At 31.8% G+C, this 20,202-nt stretch overlaps 1 long non-coding RNA gene across 1 annotated transcript in view; it reads left to right on the top strand.

The window, feature by feature from the left end:
• The window catches only part of LOC148311406 (uncharacterized), a 166,133-nt gene that overhangs the window by 123,560 nt on the left and 22,371 nt on the right, over window positions 1-20,202 (top strand). The gene's annotated exons all lie outside the window — the stretch shown is intronic.

The raw sequence follows: 20,202 nt of genomic DNA, 5'->3' as shown, positions 1-20,202 counted from the left end.
TAAGGCCTGTAAATGCCCGGTCATTCATATTATTTTTCATCTTTGTTGAAATGTCGAAAATAATGTAAAGAATGCTCTTTAATGAGTGACGACGTTACGATTAATACTTCGAAAAACATGACTACATTTACCTGAGTTTTTTACAAGCCTCAAAAATCTATGGACACAGATTTGAGACCCATATTCGAGGAAAAAAACGACTTATAATATCCCTGCAATAAGGTTTTTGTCATTTTAAAAGTATCACACATAGAAATAAAAGAATGAATGTAACAATGTCAATGTCTGCTATAATAAGTGCACTCTTTTTGTAATTCTGTCCGCAGATTTATATGAACCAGCTTTTTTGTATGACCCTGTATCATTCAACTTCAATTAATATCTCAAATTAAATATAAATATTCAAACAAATACAGTGTTACGCAACAACAACCAATATTAAAAACAAACAAAAAATGCCATGCCAAACGCACAGGTGTTCCGGACAATGTATTATTATGCATATAGTAATTTTAGATTTTTAACCCTTAGTCGATCGTCCATTTAACAAAAGGAAAAAAGGTGTTTTTGCTGATTTTTCAAGGTTAAATTGAGTAAATTACATACCCACTGCTATTTTTGTATACGAGCGAAATTATCAATCATTATTATTGATTTATCAAAATGAAAAACAGTGTTTGATTTATTAGTGCAATTTCAATGTAAGTATTTCAATTAGTTTTTTTTTCCAATTAATAGATAAGTGCTGTATGTATACCTACGTATTTTTTTCTATCCTACTCAGAAAAACTCGGTATTTCAAGTCTTTATCGGTCTGATTCCGAGTATCATAATTTTTACATTTTTTCAATCGCCACCAATTTCGGTTAGCAAGAATAAAACGAAAACAATTTTGTATTATTTATCAAACCTCGTTGAGTTATGTATTAAAAATAAAGAAAATATTACTTTACGAAATATTTCTATATATTCTAAAAGGAATTTTGTCTTACAATGATAATTTTTCACACTATTTTCGCCAGGTGTGTAGAACCTTTTCATGTCTAAAGGCACATTCATTTATCTGATTCAACATAAGGCCACAAATGTATAAAAAAAATCAAGACACTTTAAAAAAAATGTTATAAAAGCTGTAACCTCCTACCCTTAAAGAACTTCATAGCGGGGTGGTCAGATAGCCAATGATAACGAATGATAACTAATTATAACGAATGAGAACCAATGATAACTTATGATAAACAATGATAACCAATGGTAACGAATGATAACTAATGATAACAAATGATAACCAATGGTTATCAATTATGACCAGTGAAAATTATTGATAACCAATAGAATTACATGATATCCAATGATACTGAACTAATAATAACCAAATATAACCAATAAAAACCGATAATTATTATTGTTAGCTAATATAAACTATTGTCAATAAATGATAATCAATGATAACAAATGATAAACAATGATAATTGTCGACAAACAATAACGATTTATGATAACCGATAAAATTCAAAAGAAAACTCTAAAAGCCAGATAACCGTCAAAATAATATATGTTTACCAGTTATTGATTCTATGACGATAAAACGCATAGTAATAATAAGGTAGATAATTTTTAATACTGCTGATAAAATTATAATAATTATTACTAGTTTGGAGAAAACTGTAACCAATCTACTTAGTATAAAAAAAAATGTGATATTGTACGTTACCTAACTGTAATGACATATTTACCGTTGTATTGCAACGAATATTTAACTCCTTCAGACACAAATAATTATTGTTGCTGTAATTTTTTTCAATACAGTGGAACCTCGGTATACGTCTGCTTTGGAAAAAAACGGTTTTTATCGGGTTCTGGTCCCGTGGTTAGTGTCGCGGACTCTTAAGTCAGATATTTTCGGTTCGAAACCACTTTACCACAATTTGATACCTATTTCTAATAATGAGCCGCTTAGGCTCACAGAAATAATATGAAATTGAAATATTTGTGTAAATAATAAAAACACAAATATTTTTTAAATAATAAAAATTTAACTTTGTTTTAAAATCACTATAAATATTTTATTATAACTTAATTATAATGTCTACCGGTTTCGAAGCTAACCGCTTCTATGTCAAGACTGATTAAAACTAAAACACTATCCACTAAACAAAATTCAAAATATTTTGACGGTTATACAAAAGAGCTTGCGTAGATCTCAAGTGGCTTTATTGTTTTGTTGATTGGCAGTCACAGTCAAAAGGGATCAGGGATGATGAGTGATTGGAAACATATTAAATAACGGACTTTTAGCAAAATCATTTACTTGTGTATTTATTAGTTGTAAATTATTATTGATTGCCTTTTTAATTTCTAATATTTCTAAGTAACGTAATTTAAGTCCACTTTTGCATCTGTGTAATATATTTAGACCTTTATTTTTATCAAATGAGTGATTATTTTCTGTTAGGTGATTGGCAAATTCAGAATAATTATTATTATTTATTAATTTGGCGTTTAATTTGTAGAACTCCATTTTAATTTATGTATTAATTTTAAATCAAACACAGATTTTTTGAGTCTACTAAGTTGTATTTTATTTATTGTTTCGGCATTAACTTTGTGGTAAGACATGTTACGATGATTAAAGAAAACACTTGTTTTTTACCACTTGAGTTTTATTATAGACTACATGTTTCAGAAGTTAAACTTCCATCATTCAGGTCTGTATAATAACTAAATTTATTCATTGTATTTTATATTTTAGTTACTATACAGACCTGAATGATGGAAGTTTAACTTCTGAAATATGTAGTCTATAATAAAACTCAAGTGGTAAAAAACAAGTGTTTTCTTTAATCATTGTAAGTTGTATTTTATTAACATTCCTAATTCGTTTGATAATGCCCTAACAAGGCGATACAATTGTCACAATATAATTTTTTATGTGTTTTTGTTAATAAAATACAACTTAGTAGACTCAAAAAATCTGTGTTTGATTTAAAATTAATACATTAAATTATTATTATTATTTAGACATCGTGTATGCTCTTCACATCGGATGTTAAAATTTCTAGATGTTTTACCTATATATAAGCTGGGACACGATGAACACTGTAAGGAATAAATTTGTGATTTATTATATTTATCGACTTTATCAATATTATTTCTTAGTACTTTATTCCAACTATTATTAGTATAAAATAAAATTAGTATAAAAAAAGCTCACGAACTCAAAGAGTTAAGAGACCTTGTTCACTTTCATTCAAAAGTTGTTCCGATGGACGACGCCTTCTCAGACACCGCTCAGAACTATTCAAGTTTATTAACAAACTAAGATTAAGAGGCATTATTTATTATAAAACTACCGTTCGGTTAAAATTAATCGGATGATATAATTTCTAATCAATTTCAATTCGTAATCCATATTTATCACAATAATCGGGAACATTCGAATATTTTGAAACATTTCTCGTGACATACAGTGTAATAACAAGTAGTACCCACTGAATGTATGTACTATATATATATATATATATATATATATATATATATATATATATATATATATATATATATATATATATATATATATACATATTATAATAATAATAATAATAATACACATATGTTAATATAAGCTCTATAACAAAGAAGTATCTACATCCTACATGAAATAAGTAAAAAAAATAATAATAATGAACAGACCACATAAAAGAAAATATCAACAAATTTTTATTTTATTCAAATTCATTATATCATTTTAGTCAGTTTTATTAACATACTTTTGATTTTCCTTTTTTAATCCTAGTGTCATCAGCTGTGTGGTAACATTTTCTTGACCAAGTTTGTACTGATGGAACTGGGTCCCAGGTATCTAATGGGAGACCTCTCAAATCAATCGTCATCAAATTAGCTCCGATACATGATCTCAATCGGAATATTGTGTGACAACAAAGCGTTAAGGACCGGTTCGGCAATCTCTAAGAAATTTAAGCTCCGGTTCTAGCGAATCGGCTAAATCTCACCACTTTATATATATATATCACAACAGAAGAAAGCACCTCCCAACAAAGTACACACTTTATGGAAACGTACATAGAAGCACAAGATCTGAAACACCGTTACACATAACCTCTTTTGGTCAAAATAACTTTATTAAAATTTAAAAGTATTATGCCAGAAACTTTTATAAACTGCTTTCATCATACATAAAGTCAGTATAAAAAGAAACTTGATATAAAATAGTTACTAAAAATGGAAAACAGAGATGGATAGATCAAAAATGTAATACGGGGAAAAATATAAAACAAAGCTTACGACCTGATGAAGTAAAGTGTCATAAAGGTCTCTGCTAATTTCAAACTTACTAAATTCAACCATAGATGGTGCCGTGAAGCCACATGCGAAAGGAGATGTCAATTTCACTCAAACCCTTATCCGCACCCCAGTGGTGCATAGGGCACTGCATCATATAAACGCAGTGTTATCTTGATCGTTAACACATGAAGGATAGGTGATCAGCCCTCCGCTTCCGATACCAGTCCAAGGTAATATTGAATAAATATTAGAGTTAAAAAATCACTTCTATTTATTTGACCCCCCCTGGGAATCGAACCCGGAACCTCCAGTACGGTAGCCGAGCGTGCTGAACATTACACTACGGAGGCGGACAAAAAGTGTGGTTGTCAATCATTCGTAGAATAGTGAATGTTAAAGCCTGTAACAGGTCGTAAGTCCTGTAAATACTAAGGCTTACACATTCTTCTTCATCTATTTCAAGATATCAAAACAAAATAGATCTGACAAAGTATTGCATCTACCCCATAGTCATGACGGATTTTCCCGTTTAATTATTTTCCTATAAAAATATCTGTAATATAAAATACAAGCATGTTCCTTATCCTATTTGACAATTTCGCGAAAGTTCAAAATCCGGGTTGGTGCACATTTTTCGGAAATACTTTCTTTTCTTTGCGTTCTCTTGCCCGGTATAATATTAATACCTATTACAATAATATTTGTTATGTATGCGCAAATTTCTTTTCGGTGCAAATTGCCGTCATTAAACAATGTCGGGTTTACGATCCAATTAGTGATGCTGCGGATACACTGAATAGATTCAGCTAAATAAAAATAATGATTTTTGATTTGATATAACATATATCAGTGGTGACCAAAGTGTCGAACGCAGTCAACCAATCTAATATGGACATACATGGTATCTATCATACATGATAAAAATAGTGAAGGACATTGGTAACATAAACCAAGCTAGGACACAAAATGCCGAACCCTCTTCTAGTGGAACGGAAGGTCAGCTGATGACAGTCAACAGTCCGCCTTCTCCTGAGGAGTGCAACGTGGTTTCCTCCCAGCAATGAGCAAATGCTGACAAGTTCCTGATTGGCCCACACTAGATGATCCCTCCTGTTCCCAACACAGATTCAAATAAAAACATTGAATTAGATAGAAGAAACAAAAATCCACTAAATGATCTATAAACCTTATACATAATAAGCAAGGTAAATAATTAATGCAATTCCCATCTAATAAAAAATATATATAAGTATATGGATATACATATGTGTGTATAAAAATCTCACCGAAAATATGCAATGACATACATCCCGCAAATCTTCTGATACACAAATTATCTTTTCATTAATTGATTCGGCAGTCACTTTGTGGTAAAATCAATCCGTTTTTATGGTAATGTAAGTTTTACATGGTAAATACCACTATTTCTTTTATCTATCCATTTTAAATTTAAGTTTTTCTTAATAAATACCAATATTTCTTTAAATCTTTTGTGCCACATTGTCTATATTCCCACTTAAATAAATAATAATAAACGTTTAAAAAAACACAACTCTCATGATGTCACTCGCCTTTCTCAATTTTCTTCATTTTATAAATAGGTAAAAATAATAATAAATAATTTTGGGTAATATATATAGAGCCATTTTCGTAAAAACTTTCATACTATCTTAAGAGCGCTTATAATTAATATTTCCAGGTAATATTGATCATGAATCTGAATACATATTTTATTGGTCAATTACTTGCTGTATTATCATAACAAAAATTCAAACGGACATTTTTAAACTAAAGAAAGCATACAGCATATTTTTCCAACTACATTCGCCTCATATTTATGAGGCGAATGTAGTTGGAAAAAAGCAGAGAAAGACCGAGGAAAACTTGGCACAATCGGGTATGTCAAATACTTGAAAGCGGCCAAGTCAGGAGTCGTAATAATCGTCGGATATGTATGAGGAGATGCATGAATGTGGAAGAGGCGAAGAATGTTTGCAAAGACAGAGTGGTGTGGCGTTCGATTCTCTCTGCCTACCCCTGCAGGGAAGCGGCGTGATGGTTAGTTAGTTAGTTAGTTATTATTAGTTAGTTAGAAAGTATAGATCCTACTTATTTTCGTTAAATATTTCGTTACGTCGAACGATACTGGGCTGCATTTATATTGATTTGAGGCACTTAAAATATTATGCTTTAGTGATTTACTATGTAAATGAAAATTTTAACTGGACAGAAGAAGGATACAGGGGGTGAAGATGTGGACTATTCGCTTCAAGGTCAAATATTAACGCGATTTCAGAATACGGTTAATGACCTTTTTATGCTCAACATTCAATACGTACCTATCAAAAAAATGAATATTGAATGTGGTTTATTAAAAAATATATCATAAAAAATATAAAATCAATTAAAAAATATTTGTGGGTACAAAAAATAAAGTATATGTACTCCTTTATAATAATTATTGTTGAGCAACTAAAATTCTCCACACAAAACGAATTTTCCATAACCTATAATTAAATTGTTATTTTAATATCTTGATGGACGTTGTATTTATCTTTCTTGTAAGACATCGTATTTAAATTATAATTATAACGTATTGGGTTATTTAATATCGGTCAACTACTTTAAATGGATATTTAAAAATCAATAACTTTACTGTTTCCGATCTTAAAAATACGTTTAGTTCAATACGATTTCATAATTCGATACCTCCATTTCCGCAGTGTTCGATTTTTGCAAATCGATATTTAAAATTAAGTACCTACCTAATAATGTAACACCATTTCTATAATGTTCGATTTTTGAAGTTGATTTTTAAAATTAAGTACCTACATAATTTAACTCAATTTCTGTAATATTTTATTTTAGAATTTGATTTTTTTAAAGTACCTGCCTACTAATTTAATACTTTCTGGAATAATTTGCAAATTGTTCTTTTTTTAAACGAGATTAGCGTTGTTGTGACCTGAAGCCGATGAAGTCAAATTATCATTTTTTTTGTATTTTGTCATGCGATTATCAGTCGTTTAGAATTGGAAATAAGGGTCAAATTTGCGCGAAAATTTTCAGGGGAAAAAAGCGGGGGTTGAATTTTTTTTATCTAATATTAAACCATTTTTCGTATGGTCAGGTAATTAATGTTACCAGCAAGAGTAAATTTTTCTCTCATTACTGAAAACATGTATTATCGTGAAATTGAATTCACAATAAAATAAAATGTATCGTTATTTTCTATGTTTGGACATAGATTTGGATCTTGTTCGCAAATCTGCGTTTGTCCAATTAGGAGTTATTTAAAATATATTGACATCTGAACACATTGTAGTCGTACAGGAGAAAGTGACCAAGTGCATTTTTTACAAAAACGTGATCATTGACTATTTGATATCTTACTAGCTTAATATTGCCCTGAAAAAATCCCAAAGGATTTTAAACTTGGAAGTATAATATATTGACTTGTTAAAAATGCATTGATGTTTATTTTCTTGCCAAGGAAAGGTGACTTAAATGGTCCTCCTGAACATTTTACGTTTTGTCAGTTGGTCACTTTCTCCTGTACGGCTACGATATGGTAGATGAAGAAGAATATGAAAGTCTAGGTATTTATAGGGCTTAGGACCTGTCATGGGCTTGTGAAGTGTCCTTGGGACATTGATGGATGAAGAGGGGGTAGGAGGTGTTTATTTTTAAAAAATATTATTTTCAGTGGGGATACGGACAAAAGAGGGAGACTAAAGGGGTAACTCGCAATCTGGATGATTCAGTATGCGATAAATTTCTGCGTTTTATGGAGGTATCAACGTTTGGAATCAGGCAAGCACATGCTTTTTTGTTGTTGTTTTTGATGGAGTCAAAAAACGCGTATTCACAAATTGAAAGTAAATTTGGTCAAATCAGCGTTTATTGTGAGTACAAGGTCGCCTAATTTGCGGTCGTTATATTATGCAGGGTGTTACAGAAATGTGCTGAGATAAATATTAGTGCGATAACGTAATCGAATAATTATTTTCAATGCTCGTAGGAAAAATACAAATGTCTTCTTCGTGGGTAATGATTGTTTTGCATTTTTCATGGTCAGTCTCCATCAGTTTCTTCAACTCGGCGTTCCCGCCATAACGCATGTTGGAGATAATTTGGTCCATGCAGGTTGAATGAGTCGTCCTCTGTAGTTTGTGTAGTTTGTGCTTTCCAGAATGTCATAAATCAAAAAACTTGATTTTTCAGGAGAACGTTTTTAAAGTTTAAAAATATAATACAATGTATTAAAAATAAATATCAAGCCACTTATTGAACTTTTTACTGTGCAACAGATCTTTTTAGGTAAAACCTGAAGGTTTTTTCTCCATTTGAAAAATATTTAGTACATATATAAAAAAAAAATAATTAAATAATACCTTTTCTTCAAAATGCAAAAACAACACTTTCTGCCCTGCAGCGGGTAAATATTAAGTTAAAAATATGCCTCTTTTGCTGGGATTTAGTACATTTTCTGGGCATTCCGAAAACATTGTAAAACAAAACTGAAAATTTACGATTTTGTATTTATGTTGAAAGGAGTGAGCGACATGCTCTCCGCAATGTCAACTGTCTATATTATGGCCTTTCCATTCGGCTGGCCGTTGTGTTTGGCCAAGAGTTAATTTCACTTAAAATTATTCAATAAATAATTATTTAAAAACATTCAATTTTAAGGTGCTAAAATCGATTAATGGAGTAATATACAAATTTGTCAATTTTTACTACTACTACCATCACGCCGTTTCTCCGTAGAGGTAGGCCGTTGTGTTTGGCCAAGAGTTTAAATTTCACTTTAAATTACTTAATAAACAATTATTTAAAAACATCCAACTGAAAGGTACCATAATTGATTAATGGAGCAATATACACAGTTGACAATTTTTTAAACAAAAAAATATAGTTTTATTTATTTATTTAAACTTTATGTACAGAAAAGAAATACTTATTGAAATGCTAAAAAGCAATATCGTCCAACCGACCAAAAATAGACTAGCGATATTGATCAAAACGTTTGATACCATATACAGCTGTTTGCAATCAGAGGGTAGATAGTACTTAAACATTTAAAAAAACATAAATTACTTTTTGACATTTTAAAAAACATAAATTATAAAAAATGATAAGAGGGGGTAAAGGAAAATGGAGTTTGGGGAAGGAGGTAGAAGGAAAAAACTAGGGGAGGAGAATTGATAGACAGTTAGGATTCTAATGATAAATAGTAATGTCTCAGATGTTTCTTGAAAGTTATTACAAAAGGTGCATTTTTACAAGGAGAGTTTTAGCATTATCAATCAATATTTATTTAAATTCTACCGTATATTTGACAAAATGGAATTTGAGGACGATTCTGGTACACCCACCTCATAGTGCAACGGGGAGTTACTTCATTTAACTAACTAACCATCACGCCGCTTCACCGCAGGGGTAGGCAGAGAGAATAGAACGCCACACCACTCTTTGCAAACATTCTTCGCCTCTTCCACGTTCATGCATCTCCTCATACATACCCGACGATTGTTACCACTCCTAAACTGACCACTTTCAAGTATTTGGCATACCTGATCGTGACATGTTTTTCTCGGTCTTCCACTCCTTTTTTTTCAATTACAGTCGCCTCATAAATTTGTTTTACCGTTCTTTCCTCACTCATTCGTTCTACATGTCTAAACCATCTCAACACACCATTCTTAATTTTATCGATAATGCTTTTCTCAGCTTTGCATTCCTTCCTTATTTCACTATTCGAACATCTATCATACATCGTTTTGTCGCACATTCAACTGCATTCAGTCTATTTTCATCCTTTTTTGCCAACTCCATGTTTCACTTCCATACATTGGAGTTGGAACCAGGACTCCGTTGTGCACTACCAGTTTAGCTTCCGCTGATAGGTTTTTATTTGCTATAACTGATTTCAGTGCACCATTCACTTTGTTCCCAGCATTCACTCTCCTTTCTATGTCTTTATCAGTCTTTCCATCCCTAGAAAACATAATAAATAATAAATCCCTTACCGCACCCAATGGTGCATAGGGCACTGCTTCATATAAACGCAGTGTTATCTCGATCTATTACACATGAAGGAAAGGTGATCAGCCCTCCACTTCAGGTACCAGTCCAGTGTAATATTGAATAAATATTAGAGTGAAAAAATCACTTATATTTATTAAACCCCCCTGGGAATCGAACCCGGGACCTCCAGAACGGTAGCCGAGCATGCTGACCATTACACCACGGAGGCGGACAAAATATACGAAATCATCTACCTGTTCACTTCATTTAACACATTTATTTTAAGTAATTTATGCTATGTCAACTTAATTCAAAGATCGTTTTTTATTGCCAGTTAGAAATGACAGTATCATCCCGTTCATGAATGGATATATTTCGGATAATTACAACATACGTAAATATAAAACATATTATTTTTTGATATCTCATCAAAGATGAAGAAGAATATGGAAGTCTGGGCATTTACGGGGCTGACGACCGTCATAGGCTGGTTTAAGTGATCACTTTACACACGTGTAACATTCACCAATTCTACCCATTATTGACAACCACACTACTCAAATTCTTGGAAGCTCTATATATATGAACCAATTTAGAAACCTTGTTCTTGAATTACTAGAACTTCACTAGAGACATCTATTGGTGAGATGTAAAGAAGCTTTTTACTAAGCAGAAACTCTTATATTAGTATGTGAGGTCCGAATCTAAGAAACTCTTATATTAGAATGTTATAATCCAGGATTCGGACCTCACATACTAATATAAGAGTTTCTGCTTAATAAAAAGCTTCTTTACATCTCACCAAAAGATGTCTCTAGTGAAGTTCTAGTAATTCAAGAACAAGGTTTCTAAATTGGTTCATATATATAGAGCTTCCAAGAATTTGAGTAGTGTGGTTGTCAATAATGGGTAGAATTGGTGAATGTTACACGTGTGTAAAGTGATCACTTAAACCAGCCTATGACGGTCGTCAGCTCCTTAAATGCCCAGACTTCCATATTCTTCTTCATCTTTGATGAGATGTCAAAAAATAATATGAAAATAACTCCTGTAATTGGAGATAATCCAGATTTTGTGAACAAGTATTTGGACACACTCAAAATGTTGTAAATATAAAACATCAGATACTTTTCACTTAAATTGGTTCATTATTTTGTGAAGCCTGTTATTATTTTGTAATCAAACGTAATAATTTTAATTGCACACATATTACATACCATATATACAGCTCACTGTCATTCTTGTGTCCGAAAGTTTTCACAAATTTACATACGCGGGTATTTTAATAACTTAATTTTAATAATAATGTGTAAAATTACAGTATTTTATGTAATTGCGTTGTGATAATATTATTAGATAACGATTTTTCAATTTAATTGTTAGGATTTTACCTGAGGTATATATTATGTACATTAATTAATTGTCATTATATGTATATTTGTATATCGAAATTATATACGTTTTTTGCATCCCGCTTTCATTCATACAAAAAAGACATTTTATACCGTTGCGCTGGTCAAATAAAATAAAAATGGAAAAAACTATGTATTTGGTTGTTCAACAAAATATATTACATACTCATACTTAAATTTTCAAAATGGGTACGTTTTCTATGAATATTTATTTAATATTTTTTAATATTTTATATGTCCGCCTCCGTAGTGAAATGGTCAGCACGCTCGACTACCATACTGGAGGTCCCGGGTTCGATTCCCAGGGGGGGTCAAATAAATATTAGTGATTTTTTCACTGTAATATTTATTCAATGTAACCCTGGACTGGTACCTGAAGCGGAGGGCTGATCACCTTTCTTTCATGTGTCAATGATCAAGATAACTACGTTTATATGATGTAGTGCCCTATGCACCATAGGGTGCGGATAGGATAAGGGTTTGAATTTATTGAATGACAGTTACTGTAGTTTATGTATGAATTTATAAACTTTTTCGCTATTGACAAATAATGGTTCTATGTATTAGACATCTCAACATAGATGAAGAAGACCTGTCATTGCCTAGTTTAAGTGATGTATTTATATACGTGTAACAATCATCACGATTGACAACCACACTACTCAAATTTCGGAAGTTGTTTATATATCCTATAGTTGGCACCTTCTTTCACATGTCGCTCACTCCTTTCAAAAACGTCATAAATAAAGGGGTCTACGAGATAAAAGAGTTTGGGAACCTCTGACCTAGATGAATAAGTATATGGAAGTCTGGGTATTTACAGGGTATATAACCTGTGATAAGCTCGTTAAGTGATCACTTTACACAAGTTCTACATTCACCATTCTACATATATGGTTCAATTTCGAAACATAGTGCTTGAATCACTAGAATTTCACTAGAGACATCTATTGGTGAGATGAAAGAAGAACAAAAACAGTGTTATCTTTATCATTACCACATGAAGGAAAGGTGATCTGCTCTGCGCTTGCGATATCAGTCGCGGGTAACATCGAATACATATAAGAGAGAAAAAGCATGCGGTAATGATTGTAACCAAATGTACTCTATTTTTTTTATTACAACATCTATTTTGTGCCTGCGATTCCCAAGACTAATTTCAATTGCACCGCTGTGTATGGGGAGTTATGGTAGCCATAACTAATCTATCAAACACAACAAAATTCACATAAAATACTTTAACAGACATAAACTAATACTCCCACAAATATGTCCAAATCAAAAATAGGTCTATTATACTGTCAAAAATCATAACATATCGAATTACTAGCTCAAGGTCGAACTAAGATATTTTTCTTTTTAAATGCTTGTGATATTATATTATTAATTTTTTATTTAATTTAATACTATTCATTTTTAATACATAAGTCATATTAACCATTCAGTTTTTTTTCTGAATTTGGATATGTGTAAACCATAGATATTAGAATATCCGAATGAAATATATTCGTTTATTGAACATATTCCTATGCATAGTATAAAATAACAACTGTGTAATTTTTTCCCGATAATTTTATTTGACAACGACCGGGTTTCGTCGTAACCTACATCATCAGACCGGTGTGAGGCTAAACAAAATTCTATGTTATATATACACAAATAGCCAGGGGTTTAAAACCATGATTTTATATATTTTTTCTGACAAAATGAATTTAAATTGAATGAGTTTTAGTACTGTATTATAAAAATAATAAACATGATTATTATGGCTAAGGTTATAAGTATGATTTTAAATAAATTTATTGAAGAAATGAATTTTTTGTGTTAATTTAAATAATAGATGGGTATATCTGGAAACGCTGGTATTCCTATGTATGCCATTCTAGTACACCTTCAATATAATTTTAGACCTTTATTCAATTTTCACACTGCAAAAAGATTTTATTTATTGATATAAAATCTTTTAAAAGTAAGGCATCCATAAGAACACTACTTACTGCAAATAATGTCTTTGCATCTCCTTTGAATGTTTGAATAAGTCATGTTTGTATGTCGTAATTTTTAGCACGTTTCCAGGTTCTCGTCAAAAAGACAATTTTTCTCAGTTTGCTTTTAATAAGGTTCATGTTCCAAAAAGATTGTTCGCATGAATGCGTAGAGTCGAAGACCCTTCTCGCAGAAACTTCATTTCTTGGTACTTTCTCATCTTACATTTTTAATGCTAATAATTCTTTGCAAAATAATTTTACGATTCATCCATTTATTCTGTGATCCATATTCCATACATTCACTGTTTGGTTCATAAAAAATGTTATTATTGAAGTAAAGTATTTATGCAATATTTTTAACTGCGTTTGAAACCACCGTAAAAAAGTACATACGTATAATTAAACCATGTTTTGGCGTTGCACAACGAAAACACCTACAAATTAATACCGCTTGTTATTAAACAAATTAATATTTAATTCATACACACGTAATTATCGTCAATCAAAATAAAACTTTACAAAACTTGTGCGCGACCCATCATGACGTATGGCATGGGTCGGCAACCTTTAGTTGTAAAAGGGCCAAATATTTTTCATGGGGATCAGTGCGGGCCGCACTTGCAGTAGGTATACATACAATATTTATGTACAAATATTTTAGTTTTAAAAATAAAACGCTAAGTGTATATTTTAACGACATTTATTGTATTTAATAAAATCAATGAGATTCCCTTCGCTCCCTTTCTCGCTTCCTTTCACTCGATTGTGTGTAATATCGTCCGTCATGTGCGTTGCGGCGAGAATCTCGCGGGCCGCACCAAGATGTCTCGCGGGCCGCATGCGGCCCGCGGGCCGCAGGTTGCCGACCCATGACGTATGGGATCGAAAGTAGAGTGGACACTGTAGTCAGGTCAAGAGTCGGAATAATCCTCGGGTATTTTTTTTTTAGATGGGAATTGCATTTATTATTTACTTTGCTTATTATGTACAAGGTTTATAGATCATTTAGTGGATTTTTGTTACTTCTAGCTAATTAAATATGTTTTTATTTGAATCTGTGTTGGGAACAGGAGGGATCATCTAGTGTGGGTCAAATAGGAACTTCTCAGCATTTCCTCATTGCTGGGAGGAAACCACGTATGTATGAGGAGATGCATGAATGTGGAAGAAGACAAATTGGTATGGCGTTCTAGTCTCTCTGCCTACCCCTGCGGTGAAGCGGCGTGATGGTTCATTTCATTCATTCAAACCCTTATCCGCACCCCAATGGTGCATAGGGCACTGCATCATATAAGCGCAGTGTTATTTTGATCATTAACACGTGAAGGAAAGGTGATTAGCCCTCCGCTTCCGGTACCAGTTCATGGTAATATTTAATAAATATAACAGTGAAAAAATCACTTATATTTATTTGACCCGCCCCCTGGGAATCGAACCTGGGACCTCCAGTACGGTAGCCGAGCTTGCTGACCATTACACTACGGAGGCGAACAAAGATTCTATGATATACGTATATGTAAATTAAAGTAGAATTCAATCCAATAACCGTGTTTAATTTTGGATATATAATAATATTACCCAACAATAGGATAAGATTGTTTGAAAAGACAAATTGGTGTGGCGTTCTATTCTCCCTGCTTACCCCTGTGGGGAAATGGCATAATGGTTAGTTGGTTAGTTAATGATTCATTTGGTTTACAATACATCGCTCACTCCTTTCAAGAACGTCATAAATCAAAAAACTTGATTTTCCAGAAGAACGTTTTTAAAGTTTAAAAATAGAATACAATGTATTAAAAATAAATATCAAGCCAGTTACTGAACACTTTACTGTGCAACAGATCTTTTTAGGTAAAACCTGAAGGTTTTTTCTCCATTTGAAAAATATTAAGTATATTAAAAAAAATTAAATAATACATTTTCTTAAAAATGCAAAAACAACACATTCTGCCATGTAGCGGGTAAATTTATGTATTAATTTTAAATCAAACACAGATTTTTTGAGTCTACTTAGTTGTATTTTACTAACAAAAACACAAAAAAATCATATTGTGACAATTGTTTCGCCTTGTTAGGGCATTATCAAACGAAATCGTTTGATAATGCCCTAACAAGGCGAAACAATTGTTACAATATAATTTTTATGTGTTTTTGTTAATAAAATACAACTTAGTAGACTCAAAAATCTGTGTTTGATTTAAAATTAATACATAAATTAAAATGGAGTTCTACAAATTAAACGCCAAATCAATAAATAAATAGCGGGTAAATATTAAGTTAAAAATATGCCTCTTTTACTGGGATATAGTACATTTTCTGGGCATTCCGAAAACATGCACAAGTGAAAATTGACGATTTTTGATTTATGACGTTCTTGAAAGGAGTGAGCGACATGTCTAGTTCTATTGAATCCGTACTTAAATAAACTTTCTTTTATTTCTTCTATTCAATTTATACTCTTTCTTTATTCCGTTTAAAATTTTCTGTTACATTATATTAACCACAATAATAATACATACAATTACATAATACGAATGGTTTTTGTTTATTCAAACTTGTATTAAAAACGAACGTATAAAAAAATGGCATGTCGGAAGTTTCTGTGCTCTGATTAAACAAAACGACATTTATTTTTTATTTCTTCAGTTAGCTTATATAGTTAAATGCAATATTACATATTGCATTTAACACTGCGTCAATTCAATGCAGTGCCCTATGCACCATTGGGTGCGGATAAGGGTTATAATATTAAAAGGATTGATTACTTTGTGGTATGGTTTCGTCCACCTCCGTAATGTAATGGTCAGCACGCTCGGCTACCGTACTGGAGGTCCCGGGTTCGATTCCCAGGGGGGTCAAATAAACATAAGTGATTTTTCACTCTTATATTTATTCAATATTACCTTGGACTGGTAGCGGAAGCGGAGGGCTGATCACCTTTCCTTCATGTGTTCAAGCATCAAGATAACACTGCGTTTATATGATGCAGTGCCCTATGCACCATTGGGGTGCGGATAAGGGTTTGAATGAAATGAATGAATAAAACACTCCCCGTATCATCCATTGTTTACTTTGTGTAATACTACTTTTATAAGCACTTTCTTGACTACCGGTTTCTGAAAATGATTCCATCGTCAGGTCATTAAAATAAATAATAATGAAATTGTAAAAAAAAAAATTTAATGACCTGACGATGGAATTATTTTCCGGAATCGGTAGTAACGAATAAGGGCGTTTGTCCATTACACGGAATTACATGGAATTTTACCGTCCGGCACGTCAGTTAGCGTTTTAAAACGATGATTGGCTTGAATTGGCTTGTGCTTTTGTCCATCTTTCTTCGGATCGGAGCTCTTAATCGGTGCGTGAATAAGTTGCACATAAATTCGATCGCTGTCGAAACTGTCGTAGTCGCTTTCATTTTTCAAAACCGGACTGCCGGACGGTAAAATTCCGGGTAGTGGACAAACGCCCTAAGTGTTTATGAAAGTGGTATTACACAAAGTAAACAATGGATGATAAAGAAGAGCTTATATTACATTTACTCGTAATACAAGCTAATATTTACACTTAATTTAACATGATTTATATTTATATCTTCTTTCAATAAACATGACATTTCTTTTTGCATAACATGCTGTGACCAAACAAATATTTTTACTTGCAACATTTTGAGTGTGTCCATTTAGAAAATGTATACCATGGAACCTCTCATAACGAACAAAAAAATGTGAAAAAGTCACCTTTTAACTTCAACTATAATCAATTATAATTCAACTATAATCCGTCCGCCTCCGTAGTGTAATGGTCAGCACGCTCGGCTACCGTTCTGGAGGTCCCGGGTTCGATTCCCAAGGGGGGTAAAATAAATATAAGTGATTTTTTCACTGTCATATTTATTCAATATTACCCTGGACTGGTACCTGAAGCGGAGGGCTGATCACCTTTCCTTCATGTGTAGACGATCAAGATAACACTGCGTTAATATGACACAGTGCCCTATGCACCATTGGGGTGCGGATAAGGGTTTTATTATTTTCATTATTATAATCAATAAAAGCAATATTTAGAAATATTCACATTTTACCCGTTTTCAAACCACATTTTCATATGGTCTACAAAATACATTTCGCTCACTCCTTTCAACAACGTCATATATCAAAAATCGTAAATTTTCAGTTGTGCATGTTTTCGAAATGCCCAGAAAATGTACTATATCCCAGCAAAAGCGGCATATTTTAAACTTAATATTTACCCGCTACAGGGCAGAAAGTGTTGTTTTTGCATTTTGAAGAAAAGGTATTGTTTAATAATAATCATAATTTTTTAAAATGTACTTAATATTTTTCAAATGGAGAAAAAACATTCAGGTTTTACCTTAAAAGATCTGTTGCGCAGTAAAAAGTTTAATAAGTGGTACATTTATTTTTAATACATTATATTATATTTTTAAACTTTAAAAACGATCTCCTGAAAAATCAAGTTTTTTTGTTATATGAAGTTTTAAGCACCGTAAGAGAAAGGTTAAAATACATAATATAATCATTTTTGCAATACAGCTAAACACTTAATTTTAAAATAGTTTACTATTATTATATTTCGACTGTCTAGTTCTGGTCTACATTTGAATTACATCACTTCATATGTTTGTCTAATCGTTTCTTTTTCCTTTACTATTCACAGTCATTATTGAACGCATTCATACCGCGCAGACAAACTGAGTTCGCGACTTGTTCAATCGATCGACAGTCGTTTATTTGTAATTAGGTAACCGAATTTTTAACCTACAATCCGACAGTAAACTTACATCACGTGAACACATAACAAATAAAGAAAAAAGTCAATATTGTTTAGACAGTAAAAGTAATATTCTTTCAGTGTATTTATTTGTAATGTCGAAAATTGTACTTAATGTGTTTGTAAACAATTTTGTTGAGTGTTACATATTTTTACATGTCTACGTAGATGAAGATAAATATGGCTTATTTACAGGGCTTACAACCCGTCATAGGCTGGCAAAAGTGATCACTTTTTACACATGTCGCTCACTCCTTTCAAGAACGTCATAAATCAAAAATCATCAATTTTCAGCTGTTCATGTTTTCGGAATGCCCAGAAAATGTTCTATATCCCAGCAAAAGAGGCATATTTTTAACTTAATATTTACCCGCTACAGGGCAGAAAAATGTTGTTTTTGAAGAAAAGGTATTGTTAAATTATTTTTTTAAATATACTAAATATTTTTCAAATGGAGAAAAAACCTTCCGTTTTTACCTAAAAAGATCTGTTGCACAGTAAAAAGTTCAATAAGTGGCTTGATATTTATATTTCATACATTGTGTTATATTTTTTAACTTTAAAAACGTTCTCCTGAATAATCAAGTTTTTTGATTTATGACGTTCTTGAAAGGAGTGAGCGATGTAACATTCACCACTCCATAGTTAATTCCGTAGTACATGTTTGCTAACTTTTTTCTTTTTCATATTTTTTTTCATTTTTATTTATTTTTATTTTTGTCGTCTGTCAGTAAAGTATTTGTAGTTTATATCAACACTTTTATTCTAATTTTACTTCTTTTAATGTCTTTTGTTTTCTTGCCAGTGCCCTTTACAATGACCTAAATGACCTCCTACCGTACAGGAGGTCCCGGGTTCGATTCCCAGGGGGGGTGAAAATAAATATTAGTGATTTTACACTGTAATATTTATTTAATATTACCCTGGACTGGTTCCTGAAGCGCAAGAGTGGTCACCTTGCCGTCATGTAAGTAATGATCAAGATAACACTGCGTCAATTAGATGCAGTGCCCTATGCACCATTGGGTGCGGATAAGGGTTATAATAAAAAATATATAATGTATACCCACACACAGGCCATGCCTTTGTGCGATCTTTTTTGTATTTATACCATATATATTATTTGTTTTATGTATTAGTTTTAAATCAAACACAGATTTTTTTTGAGTCTACTAAGTTGTATTTTATTAACAAAAACACATAAAAAATTATGTTGTGACAATTGAAACAATTGTCACAATATAATTTTTCATGTGTTTTTGTTAATAAAATACAACTTAGTAGACTCAAAAAAAATCTGTGTTTGATTTAAAATTAATACATAAATTAAAATGGAGTTCTACAAATTAAACGCCAAATCAATAAATAAATATATTATTTGTATTTGTATTATATTACGTTGTGAAATGCAAAAGAATTTAAAATATAGAAAACAAAATATTGGACAGTTCGTAATTAAAATGTCTAACGAAATACACGGTAAGTAAATACACAAGTTGGTGCCGACATCGACGGGCTGTTATATCAGAAGATAATGAATCCATTTAGCGAGGAAGTTTGTAGAATACGTCGATTGCACTATTTTAAATTGCCAATTTAGTGAATTAGTATTGCGTGGTGTTAAGTATTATATCTGGCAAACAGTGTGGCAACTTGCAAACCCACATGGA

The sequence above is a fragment of the Brachycentrus maculatus genome, unplaced genomic scaffold (genome assembly GCF_059751285.1).
Source record: "Brachycentrus maculatus isolate JH-2025_06_01 unplaced genomic scaffold, ASM5975128v1 h1tg000065l, whole genome shotgun sequence".
Classification (NCBI taxonomy): domain Eukaryota; kingdom Metazoa; phylum Arthropoda; class Insecta; order Trichoptera; family Brachycentridae; genus Brachycentrus; species Brachycentrus maculatus.
This window is presented reverse-complemented; position numbering and strand designations above follow the sequence as displayed.